General features: G+C 33.3%; 1 non-coding gene and 1 pseudogene across 1 annotated transcript; one reads left to right on the plus strand and one right to left on the minus strand.

Moving 5' to 3' along the window:
• Positions 1-1902: 1902 nt before the first annotated feature.
• Positions 1903-16446, minus strand: LOC109677264 (putative olfactory receptor 8G2; annotated as a pseudogene).
• A 5153-nt stretch (positions 16447-21599) lies between these two features.
• On the plus strand, positions 21600-21726 carry LOC141421160 (small nucleolar RNA SNORA27). Its single transcript, XR_012445829.1, has one exon. It is a non-coding gene; the product is annotated as a small nucleolar RNA SNORA27 (small nucleolar RNA).
• Positions 21727-22915: the final 1189 nt, after the last annotated feature.

The following is a 22915-nucleotide window of genomic DNA, read 5'->3' on the forward strand; positions in this document are numbered from 1 at the left end:
AATAAACATATTGAATAGTAAAAGTGAGACTTTCATGAAGAAAAAAAATCTCCTTTCTTTTATAACTAAAAAGATTCCTAAAGTGTATTTGAGGTTTATTTTAATTCCCATGCTAAGATTTGATAAATATATTAGACTTTCATGCAGATAAGAAGCAAAATTTTGAAGGAGAAGAAACCAATATCATAATGTGCTATTGAGATGCTGTGTGTGAGTAATGGGGGTTCAAACTTATGGCACTTCCTGAGTAAGGGAAGAATCTTCCAGAAGAATCACAGTGATAAGGAACCTGAGTATGATCATCTCTATCTACCTCAGTTCTACTCTGCACCCCTCCATGTACTATTTCCTTACCACTCTATCCATCATTGACCTCTGCCATTCCACTGTCGTTACCACCAAAATGCTGGTGAACTTTATGACAGCTTTACTCAGTTCTTCTTTTTCCACATTTTTGCTGTTTCAAAGTGTTACATGTTGGCTGCAAAGGCCTATGACTGCTATGTCACCATCTATGTTGCTTTATAACATCATCAAGTCCAATCAGGCCTGTTTTGCCCTGACCTTAGGGATTTTTTTTTTTTTCCAAAATGGAGAGTGAATTTTTGTCATTATTCAGGAAACAATTTTGCAATTTTAATTATTACATATGAATAAATGAGCCATATGAATGCAGTAGTAAAAGATTGTCACTTCTGAATCTGAAATTTGATAAAGTGGATGGAAAAAACATGACCTTTTTCTGACAAAGAAAAATGAGTATAGAATTATCAAGTAATAGATGGATAACATAGCCAGCCCCTAAAGAGTAAAATAAAGACCTGGGTACAGCAACCTGGGAGGCAGAGGCAGGATGTCAATTCAGACAAGCCTGAGCAAAGTCACTGAGACCCTACCTCAAAAAAGAATACTAACTGTATGACTGGGTTGTGGGCAAGGGCTAGACCTCTGAATAAGGCTCTGGGGTGAATCCCTAATACCAAAAAAAAAGAATGGAACAAGAAATGTCATGAGGATGTACATCAGAAATATATAATGCGTTCATTTCTGTTCATTATTATAATTATTCTGCAAAATATTATCAACTTTTGGACAGAAATTTTCTAGTAGCCCCATGTTTCCATATTCTCTAATTCAGTTCTACATGCTTAGTAAAAATCAGGATTACATTTTGTATGTTTCAAATGTTTAAAATAGCTATTTTAAAGATCCTGCTTTAGAACTGTTTACCAACACATTTATTTAAGACAAATTCATACGACATAGAGACTACTACACAATATTGAACAAGTATAGTTATTCCCTGATATAAAATAAATGAATCTTGCCCCAAAACAGTCATGTTCATGTACATATATATGAATCTAATCAAATGTATTTAATCAATATTCATAATATTTAGAGGTAACATAGCTTACCAGGGGTGGACAGATGGACTCTGGGGTATCTCAGAGACAGAACATATTCCATGTGTCTGAATCTGTGAATACAGTCCTGCCACTGACACTTTCTTCAAAATAATCAAGTACTAGCAGTAATCTCCAAGTCTATCTGCCCTGCTGTATACAAATCATCTCGAAACTGTAAATGTCTTTTTATTTCTTTTGCAATATTGAGGATTGAATGCAGACACGTGCATTTGCAAATGTTCTCCCAATTGAGCTACTCCCTAGTCCTTTTGGTTTCACAAAAAAGGGTCTCATGCTAACTTTGCCTGCTGGCATAAAACCTATATACCATGTCTCTGACTTCTGAGTTGTAGCTGGAATAAAAGGCATGAACCACTAGGCCCAATTCACAAATTATGATTTGTATTTTTCTAAAATACAATATTCTTCTTCACAAGCAAATTATTTAGGACAATTTTGACATCCTTATTCCTTAAGCTATAGATTAAAGGGTTCAGTATAGGTATAATAATGGTATAAAACACAGAGGACACTTTTCTTGATCCATAGAACTTACAGGTGATGCCTCCAGGTACATGAATGTTGTAGGACCATAGAAGAGGGCAACAGCTGATATGTGAGAGCTGCAGGTACTGAAGGTTTCGGACCTTCTCTCGGTGGAGTCAATGCAGAGGACTTGGCAATGATGAAGATGTAAAAGCTAAAGATGATCATTCATGGGATAATGATATTAAATGCACAGAAACATAGACCTAGTACTTCACTGATGAAAGTACTAGAGCAGGGTAGCTCCAATACTGGATATAGATCACAGAAGGAATAGTTTATTACATCAGCCTGCGAAAAACTCAGACTTAGTAAGTGTACCGTGTGAGCTGTAGCACCAATCAAGCCTATGTCATACACCCCAAGTACCATACAGGTACAGACTTGAGAGGACATGGTGACATTGTAAAATAAGAGGATACAGATGACAACGTAGCGATCATATGCCATTGTAGCTAACATGTGACACTCTGCAATAATAACTACAAGGGAGACAAAAAAATTGAGATAGGCAATCAAGGTAGGAAATGATGTTTTTCTCTGTCACAAAGTTCACCAACATTTTTGGGGTAATGTCAGTGGACTGGCACAAGTCAATGAAGGACAGACTGGAGATGAAAAAGTACATGGATGTGTGCAGGTGAGAACTGAACCCAATCAGGATGATCATGCCCAAGTTCCCTACCACTGTGACCATGTAGACTCCAAGGAAGAGGAGGTAGAGGGGCAGCTCGAGCTCTGGTTTCTCTGTTAATCCAGTAAGGATAAATTCAGTCACTGTGGAATGATTTTCTTCTGCCTCTGCTATTTTCTCTGATAATACTGTGAGGGAAGAGAAGATAAATTTTAAGGTTAGTATTTATTTTCCTGTCACTCAATCAATTATGAAACTGAACTTATGTCTTTTCAACCAGATATCACTAGTTCTCTGATAACCTTATCTTTGTTACTAGTAGTCAGTGTCCTTGGGATCCTGAAAAATTTGTAACATAAAGAAATACCACATAGAGCTATTGTTCCTGTGGCCTATGCTATAAGAACAGTAATTATTAGAATTCAGTCCTTAATACACAAAATATTCCTTTGATAACATTTGATTCAGTGTTCCAAAACTTCCCTTGCATTACTGTTAGTATCCTGTCCTCTGTAGTTAAAAGTGTATTTTTATGGTAAAATAGTAACAGCATCTACAAATACCCATGGCTCATACAACATGTAGTGGTGAAGGACTGAAGGACTTTCCATCAAACATAAAGAATAAAGCAACTGTCCACTCCCTCACCTAGGTCAAAGAGTCAGGAAAATGATATTAAAAATCACCTAGACTGAAAATCAAGAAGAAAAACTGTCTATTTGTAAATAATGTAATCTTGCATGTGAAAATTCTAAGGATTACATATATTTTAATTATAACTAATCAAAAATTATCCAGGTTGCTAGATTAAAAACTTAATTATATTTCCACATTAACATAAATAATAAAAATATTTGCAGACATTTAAAAAATAACTTAGAAATTAATTAAATAAGAGAAACATTAAGCTATTGCACATAAAACTCTAGAACATTTTTTAATATAATTCAAAAATATAGTCTTATATAAATGCAAGACATTGAATGTTCATGAATCAAAAGGTTCAACACTGTCCAAATGGTAACATTGCTAAAATTGATGTACAAGTACTGTTTCCCCTACAGAGACCCCAGATCTTTTATTTTTTAATATTACCAGTCTTATCATTAAATCTCTCTGAAAATTAAAAGAACCCAAAGTAAGCAAAGTTGGAGATCTCAGATTTCCACATTTTAAATCTGACCACAACCTTGCAGTAGTCAAGACAGTGTGCTATTTTCATGAAAAGAGACATGTTGACCAAGGATTTGTTAATAGAATTAAGAATCCTGAATAAATTCACATGTATGATGAGGTAAAATGTTAGAAATTTCATGACAATTACACGAGGAAAATAACTTTTCAATGAATGCAATTGTGATGATTAGATACCTGTGTCTTAAAGAATTAATTTGAAGACATATGTCACTCCATCCACAAAACATTAGGAAAAATGGGTCATAGAATGCAATGCAAGTACTAACACTACCAGAATTAGAAAAAACACAAGACCAATGAATGCTCTTTTTCTTAGGATTTGCTTATGGCTTCATTGATATGATGCCAAAACCAGAGATAGTAATATGTGTGTGTATGTGTGTGTGTGTGTGTGTGCATGTGTGTGTGCTTTGAAGAGCAGATCCAAAATCTGAAAACACATGACATGGATAAACCAGGTATAGTACATTCCTGTAATGGAGCATTATTCTGCAATGAAAAGGAATGAAGTACTAGATTTGGCCCATCTCTAATGAACCCAAAACACATGTTTAAAAATACTAACCATGAGAGAACACAGATTGTAGGGACCCATTTATAATGAAGTGTCCAGGACAGAAAAATTCATACAAACAGAAAGTAAGAAGCTCAGTGTCTGCGGTGTCTGTGGGAAGGGAGGGATAAGGATTGAGTGCTTACGGATTTGTGGCTTCATTATGGAGATGATAAAAATATTAGAAAAGTAGAACACGGGGATCATTGTTCAATTCTATGAATATGCAAAAAAAGACAGAATTAGACCCTAAAAATGGTGAGGGCCGTAATATTTTAGTTTCATCTCCATAAATGTGGCATAAATATTAAAAGCATAGCAAAATAGTAATGAAAGCAAGATGACCACATAAAATATTCCATCACAACTTTCTGCTTTTATACCCTCTTAGAAACCTTTCCCATCTAGGTAATACCTCTCTGTGAATACCTCTGTATTTATGGCATCTACGCCCATTAAATTTTTCTCCTGAATGTGGCATTTCTCTTTCCTTCACAAAGAAAAAAATTATTTGATGTACATATGAATGGTATTTTTCTCCATCATTGTCTTTTTTCTCTCAAATACATAAATAAAGAAAATAAAAGTCTTATATATACTAACTCTTAAAATGTGACATTAAAAGAAGACATAAATTCAACTTTAAAATGTTCTTTTTATATCATTTACCAGGAAAAAGAAATCAAGAGGAAAAAAAATACACTCTAAAAGTAATTAGCGAGGATGAAGCCACAATGTATTTGAAAAGACCCCCAGAAGGTGAGGTACCTGAAATGTTACTGCCTAACACCTTCTTTCTTCCTACTCTACATTTGGACATCTTTGCAGAGGGCAACCTTCACCAGTTCTGGCCCAATTCCATAATTTACCACAAAAGTTTAAGAATGTGTACAGGAGTCAGAAACTGGTGTTTCATGCCTATAATTCTACCTAATCAGGAGGCAGAGACCAGGAGGATCATGGTTCAAAGCCAACTCAGTTCTCAAGACCCTATCTCAAAAATACCCAACAGAGCTGTCAGAGTGGCTCAAGTGGTAGAGCACCTGCCTAACAAGCATGAGGCCCTGAGTTCAAAGCCCAATACTTCCCCCCCCAAAATGCATAGAAGATAAAAATTTTAACTCATGTTCAAGTCAAACTGTGACTGGGTTTTAAACCCGGAGTTAGTAGTTTACTAGTTATCACTTGCAAAATTCCAGTTATTTACAGTAATGTATCTCCTGATTTTACCTCTATTATTGAAACTGAGTTTCCATGTTGCTATGGTTTGAACCTGTCCCTAAAGTCTATCTGTTGGAATCTTCATCCTCAATGCAAAAGTACTGAGGTGAATCCTGTAAGACAAGAAAAAACATGAGGCAATGGATTAATGGTGTTTTTAAGATAGGGTAAGGTAATAGATGAGGCTTCCTAGTGTAAGGATGTGTTTGGGCTCTTCAACTTTCTCATGTATTGCTTTTTATTCCTCCAGTTTTCTACCATGACATCATCATCACTGTGATCTAGCACTTCAGAGCTTGGAGAACCTAGAATCAAATTATTTTCTGATCATCACACTTTATGTGGTCTGTGGTATTGGGTAAGAATGGTAAAAAACAGACTATGAAAACATATTCTTTCAAATTTCAAAACTTTTATTGGTCATTGCCTCACATAAGGCTGGAAGTAAATACAACATCACATTTGCATTGACCAATAGTTGTCGCTTTTGACAGCAGGTGTGGGACTTGGACTCATTCTATGTGCCCCAAACCCCCTAGAGGCTGGTACAGACACTTGCCTTTAATTCCTACATCTTATGCTTCTGCTTGACTATCACCACCTGTGTGTTTGAATGTCTTTGACATGGGTGAAAAATTTGCAAATAACCTGCCTTGTATCAGTGATCTGATTCTTCTTAGAGACGAACAGATTATAAGTAAAATATTATAACAGTTTAAAGGAAAAATGTTTTGTTTGCTTATATCTTAAAAGTTAATTGAAAAAGAATTTACATACCAAGAATGATATATATTTAACACACAATATGATCAATTTGGACATATGAAAATACTCATGATAACAGCACTATTGTTGATGTAGTTATCACTTCCCAAAGGTTTCTTGTACCCATTTGTGTGTGTGTGTGTGTGTGTGTGTGTATTTGTGTGTGTGTGTATGTGGGTATTTTGGTTTGGTGGTAAAATTATTTCATATAATACCCACTATCTTAAACTTTGAAGTACACAATATTGCATGGTTAGCTAGAGACGGTGCAGCATGAGCTCATTGGTTACCTAACCCCCATACCACCCATGTCCAAAACACTGGTATCTATTGTATATTCTCTGCCTCTGGGTTTCGCTATTATAGATGTGAGCTATAAATGGACTCCTAGTCTTTTTGTGTGGCTTGCTTATTTCACTTAGAATAAGGTGCTCCATGTTCATCCATGTTGTTTTAAATGATAACATTTCTTTTTAGGAGGTAGAAAGCTTTGCGATCTTGGGAAAAGAAACAGTATAGCCAGAATTTTTGTACTATTAGATTTTTACTAGGTTAACATAAAAAAAGAATGGAATAGTCCTGATTTATCTCAATTTCAGTAAATTATGTGTCAAATCTAGTGTAGTCATCTTATTTACATGTGAAGTTTTAAATTATTATTCCACATGTCTTCATATTTAGTCTCATCTTGAAAATAACATTCTGTCAATTACTTCAATGTTGCATGCAAGAAGTTAGTATGACATTTGTAGAAAATGGCAATGATAATTTTTGAAGGAGATAACTGTTGGGATGATAATGTGGACTGTTATTAAAAAGTTTAATGGTGATAAGCAAAAAGTTTACTGTGGACTTTGAGAATAGAGTTGAATAATATACAACCTCTGCTCTTCAGAATGTGATGATTTAGCAGGTGACTTATGGATGGACTAAACAATCAGTAAATAATCATGCTTAGCAGTTCCTACAGAAATGCAGGTACTATGGTGCTAGCCTCAAATGGGGGACGTTGAAGCCTTTTAAAGGTCAACAAAAATAAATGTATTTTTTCATTTATTTCCCAGCAAGTATCACATGACATGATGATTAAAGAAAAGGATATTAAATAGAACCATAGTTTAACTGACAGCTTTCCTTTAGTTTTTCTCTCCTAAACATATCCTAATTGATAGGATTATTAGGATCTTTAATAATGAAATACCAGGTAGAAAAATCACATGTGCCCAAGAATATGTACATATGGTTACATACAACAAGTTCTTCATTCTGCTTTAGTTATTAAGAATCATATGCCATACTTCTATCACAATAAATTATAAATTCAATATAGTAATTGGAGTTGTGCCTTTTATATGGCATATCTCAATAAGTAGTTATTAAAAACTGTTAGAAGATTATGGAGATAAGACAACATATTGAAAATTAGTAAACAAAGCCCTGACATTGTGTTTATTGAAATGAGCAATCAAAGAAGTGTTTGCCATGACTTTGTACTAAAGGGGACAGGACGCTAATAAGGAAACCTGTGCTCATCATGGGTGTGGCTCTTAGATTCAAAATGGGTTGAGACACATAAACAGACATGAGCATCTCTAGTAACACTGGGAGCAAGACTGCTGCAAGGGATTCTAAAATTTTGCAAAGAAATAGGATTCAAATATACCCTTGCTCTTCCCAGAAAGTTCAGTGTTGAATATTTTTCTTTTCTTGTGTTTGGGACAGAAAAATGACTTTGAGGAATAAGAGGAAGTGATCCTCAGAAACTATCTTCAGAAGCACTAATTCCAATGAAGCTGTTGCCCAAAGTCATTTGTTCCTCTGCAAATATTGGTTATTATGAAGATTTTATATGCTGGGAATGGTTAATAAGACTCTGATTAGCAAGAAACAATGATAATGACATCCCACTAGAATCTCATCCCAAAAGAATCAACTCTGAGGGAAAAAACAATTAGAAATTCCTTTTTCCACTGGATCTCAGGTGGTTAATATTGCAATTAGGTCTGATTCATGGTTCTTTTTTGCTTTGGTGTTGCTAACAATGACTGAGAGATATCCTTAGAAGTCTAGAAATTTCAAGCCAAAACACTTAAAACTTCAAAGCTTTTTAAATTTTAGCATAGTATAGCTGTGCATGGGGGTGCAGAAATTGTTTAAATTAGTGTAATGCATGGAGTTGTAATCTATTTTATAAATAAATTCTTGCAAATAACCAAAATCTAACATTTAAGTTTTCGGGAAAAGTGTCACAATAAGTCATAAGCCACATGAAAGTTGTTGTTTATCAATGAAAACACAACCTATCAGAAATGATGTGACACAGCAAAGGCAGTCCCTAAGGTGAAACTTTATAGCTATAAGCATATATGTTAAAAACACACAAAGATCTCAAATAAATAATCAAATATAGCACAAGAAAACAAGAACAAGCTAAACCTAAAACTAGCCATAGGCTAGAAATAATAAAAATAGGAGCTAAGTCAATGAACTAGAGACCAAAAAAGCCATACAAAGATTCAATGAAATAAAAACCTGGTTCTTTGAAAAGATAAACAAGATGGACAAACCCTGGCAAATCTAACTAAAATGAGGAGGGAAAAGACCCAAATTAATAAAATTAGAAATGAAAAAGGGATGGTCACAAGAAACATCAACAATTTCAAAAAATCATCAGGGACTACTTTGAAAACCTATATTCTGTTTAGTTGGAAAATCTGGAAGAAATGGACAAATTTTAATATACATATGACCATCCAAAATAGAACCAAGAAAGTATTAATCAGCTATACAGATCTAAAACACACAATGAGATTGAAGCAGCAATAGTCTCCCCCAAAAAAGATCAGGACGTGATGGATTCACTGCTGAATTCTACCAGATCTTTAAAGAACTAACACGAATACTCCTCAAACTTTATACCAAATAGAAAGGGAAGGAACACTGCCAAACTCATTCTGTGATGCTAGCATTAGACTTGTCCTTAAAGCAGACAAAACACAACAAAAATAAAAGAGAATTACAGGCCAATCTCTTTAATGAGCATAGATAGAAAAATCCTTAATAAAATATTGGCAAATTGAATTCAACAGTATGTCAAAAAGATCATATATTATGATCAATATGGTTTAATCCCAGGGATGTAGGGATGGTTCAACATATGCACATAATTAAAAGTAATATGGCATATTAACAGAAACAAAAACATCTATAGATGCAGAAGAAGTCTTCAAAAAGTTCAACATGCTTTGATGATAAAAGATCTGATGAAACTAAGAATAGAGGGAATGTACCTCAACATAATAAAAGCTACATATGACAAGACTATAGCCAATATCATAATAAATGGGAAAAAACTGAAAAAATTCCCTCTAAAGTCAGGAATGAGACAAAGGTGCCCACTTTTTCCATTCTCTTTCAACTAGTCTTGGAATTCCTAGCCAGAGAAATAAGACAGGAAGAAAAAACAAATGGAATACAAATTGGAAAGGATATAGTCAAACTGTCCGTATTTGCAGAATGCATGATCTTAAACTTAAAAGACCAGAAAAACTCCACTAAAAATTCCTATACACCATATACAGTTTCAGCAATATTGTAGGATAAACTCAATCTACCATAATTAGTAGCCTTTCTATATGCCAACAATGAACAGATTGAGAAAAAATATAGGAAAATCATTTCATTTATAATAATAGCCTCAAAAAAACTAGGAATAAACTCAACAAAGGATGTGAAAAATCTCTATAAGGAAAACCAAAAACTATTGAGAAAAGAAACTGAAGACTATAGAAGATGGAAGGATCTCTCATGCTCATGGATTTGTAGAATCAACACAGTGAAAATGCCTATATTGCCAAAAGAAAGCTACATGTTCAATGTGATTTCCATCAAAATTCTAATGTCATTAATCACAGAGATCAAAAAGTCAACCCTAACGTTCATGTGGAAGCACAAAAGACCATGAATAGTCAAGGCAATACTGAGCAAAAAGAACAACACTGGGGGTATCACAATAACTGACTTTAAACTATACTACAGAGTTATAGCAATAAAAAAAAAAATGGTATTGACACCAAAACAGTTATGAAGACCAGAGAAACAGAATAGAAGACCCAATAGGTCTTTTGACCCAATAGGTGGTCAAAACATTTATGACCACCTGGTTTTTGACAAAGGTACCAAAAACATATGATGGAGAAGACAGCCTCTTTAACAATTGCTGCTGGGAGAGATGGATATCTGCATGCAGAAAACTGAAACTACATCCTTGTTTGTCACTCTGTACAAGTGTCAACTCAAAATGGATTAAGAACCTCAATATAAGATGTGAAACTTTGAAGCCAGTGCTGGAAAGAGCAGGGAATACACTGGAATTAATAGGCATAGGCAACGAGTTCCTAAATAGAATTAAATGGCTCAGCAACTAAGAGAAAGGATTGACAAATGGGAGTACATGAAATTAAAAAGCTTCTGCACAACAAAAGAAATGGTCTCTAAATTGAAGAGACTGCTCATAGAATGGGAGAAAATCTTTGCCAGCTATATATCTGGTAACAAAATTATACAAGGAGCTCAAAAACTAAACTCCCCAAAATTCAAGGACCCAAGGAAGAACAGGGCAAAAGAACTGAACAGAACATTCTCAAAATAAGAAGTCCAAATAGCTAAAAAGCACATGAAGAAATGCTCACTATTCCAGCCAAAGAGGAAATGCAAGTCAAAACCATGTTAAGATTCTACCTCACTCTTGTTAGAATGGTTACAATCAAGAACACAAGCAACAACAAATGTTGGTGAAATGTGGAGAAAAAATAACTCTCATGTATTGCTGGTGGAAATTTAAGTTAGTACAACTATGGAAAACAGTATGGAAGCTCCTTAAAAAACTAAAAATAGAACTGCCATACAAGCCAGCAATACCTCTCCTAAGGATATACCTAAAGCAATATATTAGGTTACAACAAAGGCACCTGCACACCATTGTTTATTGCAGAATTATTCACAATAGATAAGCTATGTAAATGGCCAAGATGGCCCTCTACTGATGAGTGGATTAAGAAAATGTGGTATTTATATACAATGGAATTTTATTCAATCACAAAGAGGAATGAAATTTTGTCATTTGAAGGTAACTGGATGGAACTGGAGAACATCATCTTAAATGAAATTAGCCAAGTTCAGAAGGCCAAACACCACATGTTTTCTCTAATATGCAGTATATAGACATAATACAAATAAAACAATATTATGAAAAACAGGACACACCAAAGGGAGGTTACACATAAAAAGGGGAGGGTAAAAGAGGGAAGTTAAGGTGAATGTGGTTGATGTACTTTCTATACAAGAATGAATGTAGAACATTTAAACTGGTGAAACAATAAAAAAGGGACTGAAGTAGAAAGAAAAAGATAGAGGAAATGAACTAAATCAGGTAAAAATACATAAATACATGGAAGTGCTACAAGGAAATTCCCTATGTAACCACCTTAAACAAACAATAATGTTACTCATTTTTCCTTTCTTTTGCAAAATCAGAGAACAGGAAGAAGGATCAGGTTCTCCCTGTGGGGACTGATAACAGGGGATTGATAAGGGGGGGAGGAGGTGGTGAAAGGGTGTAAGAGGATGAATATGGGACAAGAACTGTGTACATGAACTTAAAAAAAATGTTACCTGTTGAAAATATTTCTCTATAGGGAGAAGAGGGGAGATAAAGGAGAATGGTTGAGGGGAAAATTCAAATATGATATATTTGATATATTTTAAAATCCTTTGTAAATGCCATGATGTGCCTCTACTCAGCACAACAATTAAACAAAATCAAATAAAATAAAAAGAAAGAAACTAAGTAGAAAGAATAAAATAAACAGTGGGAAATGATTCATAGTACATTCCTACAATGGAAGTCTACAGCAGTGAAATGAACAGGTGAGAACCACAATATTCTAGTGGATGAATTTCATAACATAATACCAACCAAAACATGGCAAATTTCTATAGAATAGGTTGTTCCACTTACAAAACGTGGAAAACTGTACATTATTTTATTTGTACATATTAATAACTATATTGCATGTATATTCTACATTGATATTTTTAGGAAAAGAACAAGATATAAATGGGAATAATAGCTAGCAAATTTGAGATAGCAGTTGCCTTTGATGGGGATGGGTGGGAGGAAATAAAATAAAGGATCCAGGGAGTTTCAATTTACTTGCAATGTTTATTTTTTAAGCTAATGGTAAATAAACAGCTATTCATTGCATTTATGTTTAGGGCTTTAAAAAAATAAAACATAAATCAATTTGGATTATAATAGATATATACGTGGAAACATCACAAGGAAACTCCCTATGTAGCTATGTCAAACAAACAAAAATGCCATCTTTTTCCTTTTACAAACCTGGAGAACAGAAGGGCAAAAAAGATTCTGTCTAGGGAGGTGGGTTGGAACCAGGGTGATGGGGAGAAGGTAGGGAAAGGTTGTGAGAGGGTGAATATAGTACAAATACTATGTACATATATTTGTAAAAGGAAACATGAAATGTGGTGAAACTAATCCATGAATGGAGGGGAAAAAGAGAATGGTGAAAGGGGTGAATTCAAGTATGATATATTTAATATATTGTAAAAACTTTTGTAAATGCCACAATAGACCCCTACTCAGGAAAACAATTTTTAAAAAATTTAAAAAGAAGGTAATTGTGGTTTATTTACTTTCTGTAAATCATTTTATAATATCCAAAAGAATTTATTAACAATAAAAGATATCAGAGAAGACATCATTATTACAGTAAGGGTAGTGAAACAGAGGTGCACCTGATTAGAGCCTGGAGTGGTGAGAAATGCATGAGAATGAAACACTTATGCCTTTCATGGACAGGAGAAAAGAACTCATTTCAAGATGGAGAACCACCTGGAATGAAAACAGGCACATAGGAATGAATTTAGAATTATGGAGATATTATAGGGAGTGCTCCATTTTGAGTGACATACACATTTCTAGTAGGCCTTAATGTTAATATAATACTTTATAATTTATTAATATACAACAAATTTTATTTTAAGAACATTTGACACCATTATTCTTCTAGGTGCAATGCCAAATCAAATGTTAAACTCTAGGTATAACAACACAGGGTTATCTGTGGCTCAATAGAATTTTGGAATGTGTCAAAAAACCTGTCAGCAAGATCAGCAGCTTTTAGAGGCCTAATGAATATCTTGATATGTTAATATCTTACTGATATCAGGGTTACTATTTTTAAATAATAAATTAAAATGTTGCTTTGCAAATCTCATTCATATTATCAACAGCTTTACCAAGACAAAAGCTTACCTTCCTTCATTTCTAATGTGAAGAACACCAAAGAAGTAATAGAATAACTTAAACATAGATGATGGATGCCACAGCTATACCCAGAGAAGCAGAAGACCATGATCTATCTATATATCTATGTTTTATTCGCCTAAATTAATCATACAAGGTGTTTCATTATGATATTTCCAAACATATATGCAATGAACATTGATCAAATTCACACGCTCTTTGGTAATCTATTAAACCACCCCTCATTCCTCCCTGTTTAAAGCAGTATTTAGTGGGTTTCATAATGCTATAATACATGTATATGCAAATAATGTACTTTGATCATATTCGCCCCCCAACTATGCTCTCCTTTCTAACCCCACATGGTTTTTTCCCACCAGATGTTCTCCCATTTATACTAATTACCCAATATTACTATTATTATTATTGATTTCAGATCTTGATTCACCATATGAGTGAATATATGTGATATTTGGTTCTCTGAGCTTAGCTTATCACACTCAACATGATAGTCTCCAGTTTCACCCACTGTTTTGCACATCATGAAATTCACTGAATATCTACATAGGAAATTATATTATTGATATAAGCAAAGATGAAATTAGGTTCTCTCTGGTATGAATAACTGTTCTGGTCCAGATTGGGTTATTGTGTCTCAAAGGTCACACCATCATAACATTTGCTAGGATGATCCATGAAGTAGCAAGTATAATTGCTATTTTTTAATGTTCCTATCACACATGCTTGAAAATCAAGAAATATAAATAGTGCTTTGTGGGCCCCGTGGCTGTTGACCAGATTCAATAAATGAAGAAATCGGGTATCACCAGTTATCACACTTGCTCTAGAATTTTCCATGGAAGAAACTTAGTGCTCTTATTCAAAAATCTGTGCCTAGATTTGATCTGAATAGCACATAATATAACAGATTCCCAAAGAATTATTCAAAAGAAGAATTAATGGTTTGTGGTCAAATAATTAAATTAGTTTAAATTTAATTTGAAATAACCTTTTAAAAGCCTGTAGCTCCTTGTTAATAATGTGACACAAATGGATTCAGATAATATAGGATAACTGTGGTTTCCTACAAATGTTTCATAAGATGAAAGGTAAAAAATGATTAAGGACCTGAGCAGTGTTGGGAATAGTTCTCATTGTGGAAGTGCGATATTGAGGCACATGTACAGAGAGATTCCTGTGATCAGGATATCTCAATCCTAATAGAGTAGAAAAGCATGGAAATTATAGTCTCTGTGTTTTAAGTAGTTTCACATAGGTGGGACAAAGGAGGTTAGCAATCACCTTAGGAAGATGTCATTTTTATTATAGTTGGGAAGTAAGTGTTTTAAATTTTTATTAGGATATATTAGTTGTACGGGGGAGATTCACAGTGAAAATTCCAAATAGGAATTTTCCAAATAGGAATTCCAAATAGGAATATTGTACCCTGGTAAGTTGGTCTCCACTTGCTCTCCCTCTCTAGCCTCTCCTGTCCCATTTAAAGCAATTGGAAGAAGTTTCATTATTCTGTTTCTTGTAAGTATATGAATTCCATCAACCACATTCCTTTACCTTTGTCTCCTTAGTTCACCCTTGCCTTCCTCCAAGTTCCCCCTCATACTGTACCTATATTATCATTTTTATCCATGCATAGAAGAAGGGAAGAGAGGTGATGGGGTTATTATTAATTCCTATAATGATCCATGCCATCCTTAGTATTTCATCTAGTGTTTGTCTGTATGACACATATGATATTAATTTTTATATAATGCAACATTAAAAGACCATACTTATTTGAAACAACATAAAAATCCTCACAAATCAAAAAAAGGTTTTGGGAATGGACTAAAATGAATAGTAAATTTTTATGAAAACTGACCTATGTCAACAATCACATCTGTTCATGGGAATTCTCTTAACTCTAGAATTTTCTTCAGGACAACATTGACATCCTTACTCCTCAGGCTGTAGATCAGAGGGTTCAACATGGAAAAAAAAATGAAATAAAACACAGAGGACACTTTGCTTTGGTCCATGGAGCTGACAGGTGGCTGCAGGTACATGAATGCTAAAGAGCCAAAGATCACAACCACCAGCATGTGAGAGCTGCAAGTGCTGAAGGGTTTGGACCTGTCTTTGGTGGAGGGAAGGCAGAGGATCTGGCAATGATAAAAATGTAAGACTAAGGATGGTCAAGGTTGGGGGAAAGATATCAAATGTACCAAAGCATAGAACCAGCAACTCACTGACATAGGTGTTAGAGAAGTACAGCTTCAGGAAGGGAGGAAGATCACAGAAATAATGGTTGATCACATCCACATTGCAGAAATGAACTCTGATTAAGCAGCCATTAAGAACTGATGCACAAACCACATGTATAACTCACATCCCTAAGATCAGGGAAAAGCAGGCCTGATTAGATGTGATGATGTAATAAAGCAACATAGATAGTGCATAGCAGTCATAAGCCATTGCAGCCAACATGTAACAATCTGAGACAGTAAAAATGTGGAAAAAGTAGAGCCGAGTAAACTGTCATAAAGTTCACCAGCATTTTGGGGACAATGACAGTGGAATGGCAAAGGTGAATGAAGGACAGACTGGCAAGGAAATAGTATATGGTAGGGTGCAAAATAGAACTGAGGTAGATCGGGATGATCATACTCAGGTTCCCTATCACTGTGACCACATAGATTCCCAGGAAGAGGAGAAACAGAAGCAGCTGGAGCTCTGGTTTCTCCAAGAGTCCAGCCAAGATGAACATAAAAATGGAGGAGTAATTTCCTGCCATCTTGTCCTCTGTTCAGATTCCGAAAAGGAGAGAGCAGAACATGGTTGTTGGAAGGCCTTTGTTATTCTGTTGTATTTCCTTAAGAGTTTACCATATATAAGATTGCTGGCTTAGGTATCTCCTCAAAGTCTATATGATTCTTTATCTTCTTTCATCTTATAAAAATAAAATTTGTCTTGATATCATTTATTTTCAAAAATTTTAATGTGTTCCATATTAAATGATTTAATCTTTTTATAATCATTAAGTCCTTTTATTTTGAAGATTTCAATTATTTTAAGCTAATGTTTCTAAGTTAAGACATTCAATCCTAAATACTTAAGAGTCCACACCAATAAGTGAAATTGACTGAGATTTTAGACAGAACAAGCCCTCCTTAAGGTCAATGACATTTACTAACCTGACAGTAGTGAACAGAGATCTTATAATTTACAGATATTTAAGTTTTATTTTATTCTTAGGAAATCTTTATTTCCATAAAATTGTCAGAATTTTAAGTGTTAGTTAAAAATAACAACTCCTATAAAAGCATTGTACATCCTACTCAGTGTGTTGGCTCACATTTAGTCAGTTTGTGGTCTCTGGACCAATACTTGGCTAAGGTAAAATTAGTAGTAGTCATTGGCGAGGTCATGAATTCAAAGCTCCTGTGTTCAAATACAGACTCAACATTTAGCAGCTCCAACAATTGAAAAGGTAAAATATTTATTGTTTTGTCTTAACTTCCTCATTGAATAAGAGAAATAAAAGTGTTATCTACTTCATAATAAAATTGGAATACACTTATCAATCAGAAAACAAGCAATATCATTATTAGGTTGTCATTACCTATTAACATTCTAAACATATGGAAAGCAAGCTGCACACAACCAACAAAATTTCAGAAACAGATGTATCTTAACTTTCTATTTGCCCACTTATCTTTTGTTAATTAGGATGAAGTGCAAAGCAGAAACATTCATTGGGGAAAATGGAATTGTAACTGTTAACCTGTTATTGACTTGCAGTGTGCACAAGATGAATCATCATTGTGCACACAACAGGAAATTCTTAAATAGGTTAAAGTTGAATTATTATTAAAGTGAAATATAAAGAATAAAATTTATATTTGGTTTTTCAACTTAATGAGCCTGAAGAAAATACATAGATTTAAGTAGAAGTGTTACAAAACAAAACATCTGAATGAAAATGCAAAGGTCTTTGAGAACTTGGAATAATTTAAGATTTCTTAGAGCCCTCAATCCCAGTTATTCTGGAAACTTAGACAGGAGGATAGTGAGTTTCTGATCAGGCAAACCTGGGCCAAGATAGCAAAACCCTACATCAAAAATAAGAACAACAAAACATACAAAAAAATAGTAAGTTCTGGGTACATGTGGGTGCATGGTTCAAGTGGTGGAGCACCTGCCTATCATTTGCAAAGTCTTGTGTTCAATGCCCAGTACCATAAAATACATTTGTTAGAAAGGACGTGTACATACAACACACATACAAATACAAAGAAAAGTGAAACAAAAACCCAACCATTGTGTATATTGGATACATTGTGACATTTACAACTTCCTTACAATATAATATTGCCAAGGGTTTTATATATTATTTAAATAACTGCTTTGACATTGAATCTTTGAATTTATTATTGCTAAGTTACACCTCCAGGTTAGTGAACAGACATATTACAACAACTTAGCAACAACTAAGCTAGTCATAGAATAGAATTTAAGTCAAGGGAAAGGTAACAGGTGATTAAAACCCCCATTAACTAATGAAAAACACTTGTGCAAAGCTCAAAATGTAAACATGGGGAAAAAAGAAGGCAGGATAACATGACTCCTCAAAAGGAGGAGCAGTGAGGGGGAGGAATCCTGAGTTGCTGAAATCAGAATGATGATAAGAATGTTTAACAAGCTTAAAGAGAGGCTTAAAAAGGTCACAAAAAAACAACTCCACGAATTCCAAAATTTTAAAGTTAAATATCTCTATGTGCATAGTTAGTATGTAAATAGTCAATAAGCACATGAACATATGTTTCGTGACATTATTCATCAATGAAATGACAATGACAATTATTGGTGAGGACTATTATCCTTGTTACACAAAACTTGTATAAAGTTGTTCAGACGCTTTGGAGGAATACTTTGGCGAGGGCAGGGGAGAGAGATGGCCCAAACAATGTATGCACATATGAGTAAATGAATAAACAACAAAAAAGAAACACCTTGGCAATTTATTATAAATTTAAACAGACATTCACTATGTAATACAAGAGTCTCTGCCTCAGTTTTTTTCCTCAATAGAAATGTGAATTTAGACCTGTGAAAGAATTTGCCTGGCAGCTGTATTCCTATCAGTGCTAAATTGCAAACAACCTAAATGTTCATTAATAAATGATTGAATTATGGTATATTGAGAGAATGAAATACTATTTAGTACTTAGAAAGGAACAAATCATATTCATGCAATGCAAATCTCAAAACATCATATTTTCAGAATCATTTCTGAAAAATTTTCCTTAAATATATGGAAGTATTCATGTATAGAGCAATCTAGAGATGGTTTTCTTTTTGTGAAAATTTCAGTGCTGGATTGAATATCTTTAATAGGTGTCATTATTCAGGTTTTAATGTGCTATTCCATTTTCCTAAATTGAAATGTCAGTGCATTTGCCCAGTTTGCAAATAATAAAATGCATTGTATTATACGGTTTTCTGTAATGACTATGTATACAAATTTAATATATATTTATGTTTATGATATATAAAGCATATATTTACATTTATGTTTTAGGTATTACATATTTTACATATATGCAAAATATTTTATGTGTTATATATTTACATTTAATATAATAAATATATATTTACATTTTACATATTACATACATATTTACATTTACAGACTCTGAAATGATTTTTCTCTAGTTCTTATATGAGTGAATTATTTTTCATTTGCACATTTTAGATGATTTCTAATTCTATTAATCAAGTTTAAGTAAACTAACTTTTGGCTATATTGATTTTATATTTTATGTATTTCATATTCATTTCAAACAACAATCATAGTCTTTATGAATACCTTTGATATAATTTCCTGTTTGTTACCTACATTCTTTTGTTTGTTTATTTGTTTTGAGTATTTTTGGAGTTTTTAAGACAGTGTCTATGTACCCTATATATATGTTTTGCTTTATAGACTTGCTCTATACATGATTATTTAACCTGGATCAACTTATACAAATAAAATTTGTGTCAATTCAATGTTTACTAAGACTTGTTTTTAGATTTTTTAAGTGTGTCTCACATTTTATCCTGTAGTCCAGGCTGGACTGAAACTAGCTATGTGGACTCAGCTGGCATTGAACAGCACTCCTGGCATTACCTAACTTCTTGAAGTAGAAGTTTGAATCAATACTTCAACTTTTATTCATCCTAATACGTTTAAGCCCTATTTTAACTGCATCTAATTAGTTTTGATGTATCAAATATTTTATAATATTCAGTTTAAAATATTTTATAATTTGTATTTATTTTTTCATTGTCCTGTAAATTATGTAGAAATGCAGTTAACTTTACAGATGTTGTACTGTATTTTATTGCTATATCTTTCTTACAATATCTGTGATAATATTGTTGTAGCTAATGAATGAATGCACTGTGGAATATCTAAATTATTGCAAATTACTGAGGTTTTCTGTATAATACAACACTTGTGGAGCTTTTACAAACTTTCCCAAAATATCTTATAGAGTTCATTTCCAATTGTACAGGATCATGTGATATTTAAATTTTAATTATGTCCAACATATTAATTCTATTGTTTACATAATCCACACACATAGTGATCTTTTGGCTGCTGTTCTAATAGGTATCAAGTGAAGTGTAGCAATTCCTCCACTAAAGTTTCATTTTTCTTTTACTTCCTTCAGTTTTTCAAACCTAAATGAAAACATTTCTCAGTATGTAATATCAGTGTATATGTGGAAATATGCCTTGCTAAAACCTCCTTTGTCTGATATGAATATATCATCACAACATTTGTATTTAACTTTTGAAATCATCATTCTTCATCTACTTCCATTGAACAATTTTGTGTCCCTTTATTAAAACACATTTTTGAATGAAGCCACAAATAAAATAATACATTAAGTATATCTCATAAAAAAGCAACAAATTTAGAGCAAATACCTGGAAACTGATCTAATAAAATATAAGCAGCTCTTATATGCTGAAGCTTTTTAATATTCTTAAGAGAAATGGAGAAACTCTTAATAAGGTGAGGGGTTTACCATACTCATGGATTTGAACACACAATATAGTCATGATGTAAAACTTGAAGATTTATGTGCAGGATCAAAATAATCAAATTCAGGGATGGTACATGTAAGTAGATAATCTTAAGACATCAGTGAAGAATACTAAACATTGACTACTTATGATCATACAGGACTTACAGAAAATACCAGTTTAGACCGATATTGGAGAAAAAGATACGAATCTTAGTAACTTATAAATGATGGACTCTAGAAAATCAAGATGGTATTGTATTGTGATGTGCTATCCTTCATGCTCCATTCCCATTTCTTCCTGAGTCTCTTAACGTTCATATCAACTATCAGAAGAATCATTAAGTTTTGAAATCTAACTAGTTACAAATCAGTGAAATTTATATTTGTTATTATACATCAAATGCAATATTTCAATTGCTCATTATAGGTCTGCCATGTAAACATGTTTGTAGTGAAAAACAAAAATTACTGAATCACCTGCTATGTTATTAGCCTTGTTCCCCAAGACAATTTAATCTCTGTAGAACAGTTCCAATAAAAATTTTGCTTTTAGTTCCAAAAGTTTCCTTCACAAATATAAATATTTTTTCTTATCATGGATTCTGGATACTAATTTAAATATCCTAACAATTTCTAATTTACGTATGCATTTACTTTAATCAAGTCAGTGGCATTGTCTCCTTATTAATAATGATATTGGACTGTTGTGTTTAATTTATATATTTTGTTTTTCTGTGTTTAATATGAATCTCTTAACCCTATACCAGACTTTGTGAATGAAAATCTCTTAGGACAGGGTTTAGAGATTTGAGCTTTCTAAAGAGAGGATTAAAACAAAATAACAAATCTCCATAAAACTATGAAAATTATACCTCCTTTCACTTTGCCAACTGGACTCATGTCTTTATTAGTCATTCAATTGGGGCAAAGTAAATAATCTTTTAAAACTCAGGCAAACAGAGTGTTTGTACTATAATCTGTCAGAGGAAAAAAATTGACATCGATTTATCAGAAGGTCTTACACAGTTTGAGATTAAGCACTACTGGTTTTTGCAGCATAAATGTTTTATGTGTGATAAATTTATTAAAAGCCTTGTTCTGGATAAATCACTAGAATATAAAGCTATCTTTTCATCATAACAATAACTTAAAATAGTGATGTTCAATTCAAGGCCTCATCCAATTAAAAAACAAATTAAAAAAGAGAAAAGCCTACCAAAATTATTCTGATGTTTAGTTGAATTTGAGAACAACTGCATTAAGAGTTTAGGCCCTTCTCAGCATTTCTTTCTCTCTCCACTCCTCTTCCCTCCCTTTCTTTTCTCTTTTCCTCTCATTGCTCCTCTTTTTCTTTCTCTCTTTTTCTCTCTCTCTTATTCATCAAAGACAAGGAATAGGACTGACCCCAGGTCTAAAAATATGCAAGATAAAATATCAACTTTTCTTGTGTAATGGAGCTCTCACAATCTAAGCCTACCATGCTATCATATTTTTCCAACACTTAGGTTACAATTAAAACCTATATGTGTTGTAATAAAATTTACTGATGAAATAAAAATGGATGGAGTAAGTAATACAATTAATTGTGGAACTGATTATTAATACATGCTAACATGCTTGTGTCTAACATTCATTGTAATGTTGTATAGTCAGAAAGGCATAAAATTTGGAAAATTATTTTCCCTAACTAATTCAAAGATATGATGCTAAATGTTTGATAACTTTTAGATAATGAAAAAGGCATTTTTATTATTTTTTGTTTTAATGTCTATAAAAATCAATATGAGACACAAGTAATAGTTTGTTTATGAAGCAAGTTATGGTGTCCCATGGGCCCTAGGATAAATTTACATACAGACCTCTCACTAGTAAATATTATCATAGTTATTTAAAACTAAGTACCTGGCTAAAATCAATAAACAGGGCGATAAATTATGTGACAAGAAAGACAACAAAGTAACTGAACATTGTGGACATCAAATCTTTTCATTCTTGTTTTCCAATCATTCAGGATTACTTGAGTTGTAGCCATCATGGTAGGGACCACAAATTAAATATTTTATGCAGTAAAAATTAACTGAGACAATTTTCATTTGTGTGTTAAAGCTCAGCTGGACATTGCCAATGCCCAAAGTAGAGAACTCCTTGGAGTCAGCAGTACCCCCAGATGACTACATCTGCAGC

This window comes from Castor canadensis, chromosome 2, assembly GCF_047511655.1.
Source record: "Castor canadensis chromosome 2, mCasCan1.hap1v2, whole genome shotgun sequence".
NCBI lineage: Eukaryota > Metazoa > Chordata > Mammalia > Rodentia > Castoridae > Castor > Castor canadensis.